Source organism: Bufo bufo, chromosome 4, assembly GCF_905171765.1.
Source record: "Bufo bufo chromosome 4, aBufBuf1.1, whole genome shotgun sequence".
Lineage (NCBI taxonomy): Eukaryota > Metazoa > Chordata > Amphibia > Anura > Bufonidae > Bufo > Bufo bufo.
In genome coordinates, this window is record NC_053392.1 from 198,818,171 (window position 1) to 198,827,594 (window position 9,424).

A 9,424-nucleotide genomic window follows, 5' to 3' on the forward strand; every position below is an offset into this window, starting at 1 on the left:
TTCAGTTTATATAGTGAATGTTTGAGACTGTAAAGAAGAATACAAACACTGCTATTTTTTTTGAACAGTCTAATATTCACAGAACAACACAAATTTGATATATTTTTCTTCATGTTTTGATTTGAAATAGAATGTGTAGTGTTCCCAATGCATTTGTGTGTATGGAAATAAAAGCTATTAGAAGGATTTTGAGCTTTATTCACTTTTTTAAACACACTGCTATTATTTTGAACACAACTGTACCAGAGTTTTACTAAATTATGGCATGAATTGAAAATACACAAAGGTTTTGGAAACTGAGTCCGGACCTCGGATATTAGAAATTAAACACTCTCAACATGCGTAATAGATCTACTTGAGATAGACCAGATGTCCATATCTCCCTTTATCCATCCATCCTTGTGACCCCTGCAGCCAACTCGCCTCAGACCAAACCTTAAAAAGATAGATTATCCTTTGTTCCGAAGATGTAATAATTTTCTTTCATAAGAAATATGACTTTCCTGTGACCATGTTACAATGTTTTATTATCTTTATCTGGAGGACTGTTTTTCTCCTCAACTGTATGTAAACTACTTTTTGCTTAATAAAGTAAAATATATATATATATATATATATATATATATATATATATATATATACCCCAAGGAAAAAAGGCGGCACTGGTACAAAATCAGTTGGAGTTAGGGTGCACGTCCCAAGGGGAATAGGCTTCTTACCCCAATGTGTAAATCCAGAAAAACGGGCGGCACTCCAAGAGATAAAAGAAGGTGGTGCAACGTTTCGGCTCTACACTTGAGCCTTTTTCAAGCAAAGATACAACTCAAATCACAGGATTATATACAGGTGAAGCAATTAGCATATCGACATGTGATCACACTCCACCCAGTGGGTGTGTTACAACTCATAACAATCATATGTGAACACAAATGTAAACATCACAGAAAGACAGTAAATAAAGTGCAGATCAGTTAAGGAATGTATATAGCATACATATCATATATATGGTGACTGGAGGCACTTGCCACAAATATCTGAACAAGGATTGATCTGACCGATCAGTGCAGTATGATGTGATATATTATATACAGGAGGGAAGGACAGAGATGAGGGGCGATCGAACAAACATACCAAGAAGGCGAGGTGGTTCCCGTCATGCCGCTTTTCGGCGTTGTTTACCATTCAGTGCACAGACGTAGCGCAGCACCAATCAGGGATATGCAAGTCGCAGGCGTCCGGTGTCATCAGGCCAGGCTGCAGCGTCATCTCCCTGAGTCAGAACGTCTACCCCTGGGCGCATGCTCAGTGGAGAGAAACCTGCTGACGGCGCCATCTTGCTTAAGGGAAAAAGATCACTATAACAAAGCACTCAGTGTAGCGCATCAAACCCACATTATAACGGGTATAGGCAACTCAGAAAGACAGGGGCCACCTGGTAACCAGGGTGTCCATCTGTATTTATCCAAGTGAAGCCCCATCATGACCACGGAACCGCGGCCCATGCAGGGATGCCACCAGGATTACTGAGAGCCATCCTATCCGAGAGGGATCTCCTCTTGTGGGCACACAGATGCCACAGAATGCAGATAGCGTATACATATCGTGTCGCCCAGGCTTGCTATCTTGATCGACCAATCCCAAGGTGCTTGTGAAATTAAAAAACATACAATATACACAGGGAAAAAATACAACCATCATGAATAAAAAAATAACGAAAGGACGAAGCGTCCAAAATAACCCTCTCCTATACGGTATGCCGCGATCACCTCAATCAGATCTGTCATTCCTCCTGTAGTGAAGTGTGAGTAATCTGTGTCCAAGCATTTTACAGAACTCAAACATAAGGAAAGCGACCTGAGATGCTGGATAGTGGACCATATTCCCCAACCCAGACGAGGCGGGGACAGATCGAGGGCATTGAGGCGTAGGGAGCTCAACTGGATTCACAGGTTGGGCAGCCTGAAACCCCATGGGTTAAATGTAGAGTATAATTTTGGGGATGTTTTGTAGGGATGGCTTGCCTCCTGAGTCACGATGGATGCCAGTAGATGTCACATGTATACACTAAGAGAGTTATATAACTCAAAGAATATGTTTTTCTTGCTTTATAATATAATAATGTTTTTTTCTGTTTTCTACACAGATTACTCACACTTCACTACAGGAGGAATGACAGATCGTTTGAGCCGAAACGTCGCTTGTCCCATATGGGTAATTAAAGATTTTTTCTTCTTTTTCTTTCTGGAGTGCTGCCCTTTTTGTTACTTTTATCTATCTGGATTGGCTTATATCCACACTGGGCCAGCTGCACCCGTATTTTTCCATTTTTTTGACGGTGCTGCCACTGAACTCTTTTGTTTCTCTATATATATATAAAAATTCTTTGTATCTGGTGCATTTTATATTTCACTATATAATTTGACAATGGGCCATGACCACGTTGGCCAAAAAAACATGCATTCAGTAAAGTCCCAAAAAACAGGTGGATACTGGAGGTGCTGGACATGTGCAACTGTCATGACCTATTGTAAAGCCTCATTCACACGTCCGTGCTTAAACCTGTGAAAGGGTGGTCAGTGATTCCTCCGTGAAGATGTCCGTGATGGATCTGTGTTGGGTCCATGTGTCATCTGTGTTTCACTGACACTGAACAGCTGAAAAATAATTTTCAAAGCATCTCTTCCTAATGATCCGTGAAACACGGATGGCATCCTTGTTACATACGTGGTTTTCACAGACCCATAGACTACAATGGGCGTGATGGATCCGTGAACACGGACAAAATAGAGCATGCATCCGTGCAAAAAAAACGGACCCAAGGACCGTGGTAAAACACTGATGTGCGAATACATACATTAAAGGGTTTCTACCACCACATTTTGACCTAATTGGCTGTCTGACACTAGCGATCTGCTAGTGTCTGCTCTACCTAACCATGCTATTGTAATTCCTTTCTCTGCAGCGGTTACCCTAAAAAAGTAGTTTTATTGGTATGCAAATGAGCCTCTAGGTGCTATTGGGGCGTCTTTTCAGCACCTAGAGGCTCCGTCCACTCACCATTCCTGCCGCCCAGCGCGCTCCAGCCCGCTCCTCTCCTCTAGATTGACAGCCTACTCGCGCCTGCGCCGTGTGCTTCTGTATTCGGCGCAGTGACTGTTGGACTGCTCCCTGCTCCGTAATCGGCGCAGGCGCAGTGAAGATGCCAGCGCAGGGAGACAGAAGCACACGCCGCAGGCGCGAGTAGGCTGTCAATCTAGAGGAGAGGGGCGGGCTGGAGCGCGCTGGGCGGCAGAAATGGTGACTGGACGGAGCCTCTAGGTCACGGGTGTCAAACACAAGGCCCGTGGGCCGAATCCGGCCCGCCAGACCTTGTCATGTGGCCCGCGCAGCGAGCGAGCTGGCGGCGGCGGCTGGGCACAGGGAGCTGAGCGCTTCCATTGTGTCGCCGTCCTCAGGACAGCGATACAGATGCCTGCCTGTGCTGCGGTAGGGGAGGGAGAGTCTTGTGCCTGCAGCCTATCAGAGGCCAACGCAGGCGGCGCGATGACGTCATTGCGCTGCCTGAGCCATACAGTGTGGGACACAGGCCAGAAGAGGCCTGCATCGCATCACTGACATGGAGGTAAGTATGTGTTTTTTTTTATTATTTTTATTATGTACAATATTTTACTGGCGGGGGCTGTTATTACTGGCAAAGGGGGGGCTGTTTGTTTTTACTGGCAAAGGGGGGCTGTTATTACTGGCGGGGGCTGTTATTACTGGCAAAGGGGGGGCTGTTATTACTGGCAAAGGGGGGGCTGTTATTACTGGCAAAGGGGGGCTGTTATTACAGACACAGAGGGGCTCTTATTACTGGGGGCTGTTATTACTGACACAGAGGGGCTCTTATTACTGGGGGCTGTTATTACTGGCACAGAGGGGCTCTTATTACTGGGGGCTGTTATTACTGGCACAGAGGGGCTGTTATTACTGACACAGAGGGGCTCTTATCACTGGGGGCTGTTATTACTGGCACAGAGGGGCTCTTATTACTGGGGGCTGTTATTACTGGCACAGAGGGGCTGTTATTACTGACACAGAGGGGCTCTTATTACTGGGGGCTGTTATTACTGACACAGAGGGGCTCTTATTACTGGGGGCTGTTATTACTGGCACAGAGGGGCTCTTATTACTGGGGGCTGTTATTACTGACACAGAGGGGCTCTTATTACTGGGGGCTGTTATTACTGGCACAGAGGGGCTCTTATTACTGGGGGCTGTTATTACTGGCACAGAGGGGCTGTTATTACTGACACAGAGGGGCTCTTATTACTGGGGGCTGTTATTACTGGCACAGAGGGGCTCTTATTACTGGGGGCTGTTATTACTGACACAGAGGGGCTCTTATTACTGGGGGCTGTTATTACTGACACAGAGGGGCTCTTATTACTGGGGGCTGTTATTACTGACACAGAGGGGCTCTTATTACTGGGGGCTGTTATTACTGGCACAGAGGGGCTGTTATTACTGGCACAGAGGGGCTGTTATTACTGGGGGCTGTTATTACTGGCACAGAGGGGCTGTTATTACTGGGGGCTGTTATTACTGGCACAGAGGGGCTGTTATTACTAGGGGCTGTTATTACTGACACAGAGGGGCTCTTATTACTGGGGGCTGTTATTACTGGCACAGGGGGGCTCTTATTACTGGGGGCTGTTATTACTGGCACAGAGGGGCTGTTATTACTGGGGGCTGTTATTACTGGCACAGAGGGGCTCTTATTACTGGGGGCTGTTATTACTGGCACAGAGGGGCTGTTATTACTGGGGGCTGTTATTACTGGCACAGAGGGGCTCTTATTACTGGGGGCTGTTATTACTGGGGGCTGCTATTACTGGCACAGGGGGGCTGCTATTACTGGCATAGGGGGCTATTATTACTGGCACAGGGGGGGGCTGTTAATACTGGCACATGATTGGGGGCACTATAGGGGCATCTACTGAGGCCACAAAGAAGGGGTATTTTATATGGGCTCGCTGTACAGTACAATTTTATACTGGCACAGATGGTGGGTACTATGGGGAAGGGGGTAGAGGAGTACTATGGGGTCATCTACAAAGGACACTAAGAAGGGGTATTTTCTACTTGCAAATTATGTGGGGCACTGAGGGCATCTACTGGAGCATTTTATACTGGTACATTATGGGGGGCACTAGGAGGAAGGAGGGTGTGGAGCACTATGGGGTCATTTACTAGGGGCACTATATAGGGGTATTTTATACTGGCACATTATGGGGGCACTATGAGGACATTAGCTCAAATGGGGGCATTACAAGGGGGTATTTTTTGCACTGTCACATTATAAGGAGAATTATTACTACGGGGGGGGGGGGGGGGCATTATGGTGGGCTTTATTATTCCCCCATGGTATGACCCCCTAGTAGCAGCACCAGCCTATCCCTGCTCTGCTATCCCTCTGCACCTTCTCCAAATACTTATTATGAAATCTTTCTCATTAGGATAAAACACCTCATCAGCTCCACCGAGCCCCCGGCCAAAGTGTGGAAGTGGCGTCCGAGATCCCCAAGGGCCAAGCCAAGTAACTGTAAGTTTTCCGGCCCTTTGAGGGTGACCAAACTGCTGATGCGGCCCCCGATGAATTTGAGTTTGACACCCCTGCTCTAGGTGCTGAAAAGATGCCCCAATAGCACCTAGAGGCTCATTTGCATACCAATAAAACTAAGTTTTTTAGGGTAACCGCTGCAGAGAAAGGAATTACAATTGCATGATTAGGTAGAGCAGACACTAGCAGATCGCTAGTGTCTGACAGCTAATTAGGTCAAAATGTGGTGGTAGAAACCCTTTAAAATGAAAAGGGACGTTTGCTGTCTGTGGAGAACGGACGTGTGAATGATGCTTAACCCCTTAGGGACGCATGACGTACCGGTACGGCATGTTTCCCGAGTCCTTAAGGACCCATGACGTACCGGTACGTCATGGGTTTAAAATGCGATTGCGGCGGCGCCGCGGGGGTTAATTGGAACAGGATGCCGGCTAAAATCATTCAGCCGGCATCCTGTCACAACACCAGGGGAGGTCATGTGACCCCCCCCCCCCGTATCGGCAATCGCAGAAAACCGCAGGTTTGCTGCGTTTCCGGTCCATTCGGGTCTCCTGTGACCCGATGAACTGGAAAAAGACTGCGATCAGTGGCGTGATTACACACCACCAATCGCAGTACGAACATTTGGAGAGGCGGTGCTGGCCATGGTGCTGATGCCTGCTGTCCAGGATGCTGATTGGTGCAGGGAAGAGGGGCGCGAGATTTAAACTTCCTGCGCTCCTCTCTCCCCTCCTGTTCCTGTTCAGCACCTGCATCGTGCAGCACCGTCCTCACCAGGCTCCTGCGATCTCCCAATCGGCACCCATCACCCTCCTGCACCCATTACCCTCCAGGTAGGTTAGGGTCAGTGAGGGAGAGACACCGTTAGGCAGGGATAGAAGGGAAAAGTTAGTTAGGAAAAAAAAAAAAAACTTTATCTAAACTTATTGTTTGTTTGCTCTGAGACCCTAGACCCCCTGCCACTTGCCCCCCCACCACCACTTTTTTTTTTTTTTTCGCGTGCGCTGACTGGCCGACACTCTTAGCGTCCGGCCACTGTTAACGCATTGCCCGCCCCACCGCTGATCAGCTTTGTACCGCTAATCAGCAAGTTTGAACTTTTTTTTCCTAACACTTGCCCATTTTTTTTTTTTTACTTTTTAGTACGCGAACACCCGTGCCCCCACACACACGCACATACAATAAAGGTTTACACACACGCACATACACACGCACACACACATACCCATGGCCCGCCGGATGTTCTCGGTGGAGGAGGAATACGCCCAGATTGCCTCCGACTCCGAGAGCCCCAGTGAGGATGAGGATGACCCCACGTTCCTCTTGTCATCTGCATCCTCCTCATCATCATCTGATGACGATGAGTCCCCAAGGCGGCGGAGCCAGTGGCCCCACATGCTAGGGAACCTGTGGCCCACCCTAGTACGAGCCACCCTGGGGCTTGTACTGGTTTCCCGGCCCACCAAATAAGCCCACCAGAGCCCCCTGCCGTTTAACTTAGCTGGTGTCCCCCAGTGGATTTTGAGCCCAAGATTCCGGATTTTGTTGGCAATCCAGGAATCCAGATTCCCACAGTGGGGTTTACTGAAATGGACTTTTTTAGTTTTTTTTTCAGGGACCCATTTGTGAATCTGATGGTGGAGCAGACGAACCTGTAAGCCCAACAGTTCGTTGCTCAGCACCCGGGCTCCTTTTTGGCTAGACCCGGTGGCTGGACGCCGGTCAGTGCAGCCGAGATGAGGACATTTTGGGGCCTCGTGCTGCACATGGGTCTAGTGCAAAAACCCAGTGTCAGGCAATACTGGAGTGGGGACGTCCTCTACCAGACCCCACTCTACAGTATGGTCATGACACGTCCCCGGTTTGAGGCCATCCGGAAATGTCTGCATTATTCCGATAATGCAGCATGTTCTCCCCCGAGGTGATCCTGCCTATGACCGTCTGTATAAGATACGGCCGGTCATCGATCACTTCGGGGCCAAATTTGAGCAGGCCTACGTACCTGGAAGGGAGGTCGCAGTTGATGAGTCTCTCTTTGCGTTCAAGGGGAGACTCAGTTTCCGCCAATACATTCCCACTAAGCGGGCGAGGTATGGCGTGAAGCTGTACAAAATTTGTCAGAGTACCTCAGGGTACACTTACAAATTTCGTGTGTACGAGGGGCGAGATTCCCGTATTCAACCCCCAGAATGTCCCCCTACTCTGGGTGTTAGCGGGAAACTCGTGTGGGACCTTATGTACCCACTGCTAGATAAGGGTTACCACCTTTACGTGGATAACTTTTATACTAGCATTCCCTTGTTCAGGTCCCTTGCTGACAGATCCACGTTCGCTTGTGGGACCGTGCAGAAAAATCAGCACGGCCTCCCTGCCCACCCCCTCCAGGTACCTATCCCCAGGGGCGAGACCCGTGCCCTTACTAGTGGAAACCTGTTGCTGGTCAGGTATAAGGACAAGAGGGATGTCCTTGTACTGTCCACAATCCACGGTAACAGCACCACCCCCGTCTCTGTGCGAGGTACCGCGGCAACGGTCCTCAAGCCCGGATGTATCGTCGACTACAATCGGTATATGGGAGGAGTTGATCTCTCTGATCAAGTCCTCAAGCCATATAATGCCATGCGCAAAACCCGGGCATGGTACAAAAAAGTTGCGGTCTACTTGGTACAGGTTGCCTTGTACAACTCTTTTGTACTATCCCGAAGCGCTGGCAGCACAGGGACATTCCTCCAATTCTATGAGGCAGTCCTCAAAGACCTGATTTTTTTCAGACCGGGAAAGAGCAGGCCGGAGTACCTCGGGAATTGGAGGCACCCGGATCGTCCCTGGCCAACATTTTCCAGGTGTGGTCCCCCATACTGGAAAGAAGGGATGAACCCAAAAAAGATGCAGAGTGTGTCACAAGAGGGGGATACGGAAGGACACCACCACTCAATGTGACACTTGCCCCGATCATCCAGGCCTCTGCGTTATCGATTGCTTCAGGGAGTATCACACTTCCATGGAGTACAACATTTTTTATAATCCCCAACAGTCCCGTAAAGAACATAAAAAACTATGGCTCTCAGACTTTGGAGACACAGAAACAATTTTTTTTCCCCAAAAATATTAGTTTTAGTGCAGGCATCCTCAATCTGCGGCCCTCCAGATGTTGTAAAACTATAACTCCCAGCATGCCCAGACAACCTACAGCCATCAGCAGGGCATGGTGGGAATTGTAGTTTTACAACATCTGGAGGGCCGCAGTTTGAGGATTTTAGTGTCTCCAAAGTCTGAGAGCCATACATATTGGGCATCGCCGCGTCCGTAAAAATCTTCTCTATAAAAATAACATTTAACCCAACCCCCCCGGATGAACAGTGTTAAAAAAAAAAAATGTAAAAAAAAAAAGGCATTTTTTGTCACCTAACATCACAAAAAGTGTAATAGCGAGCGATCAAAATGTCATATGCACCCCCAATTAGTGCCAATAAATCCGCCATCTCATCCCGCAAAAAATGAGCCCCTACATTAGATAGTCACCCAACAAAAAAAAAAAAACTGTAGCTCCCAGGCTATGGAGATACTAAAATAATTTTTTTGGGTTCCTAAAATGATAATATAGTGTAAAATCTAAATAAATTTTAAAATGTAGACATATTGAGTATTGCCGCGTCCGTAAGAATCTGCCCTATAAAAATAACATTTGACCAAACCCCTCGGATGAACAGCGTTAAAAATCTAAAATAAAAACGGTGCCAAAACACCAATTTTTGGGCAAAATTTCCAGTTGAATCCTTTTTTTCCGGTAATAAAGCAAGGGTTAACAGCCAAACAAAACTA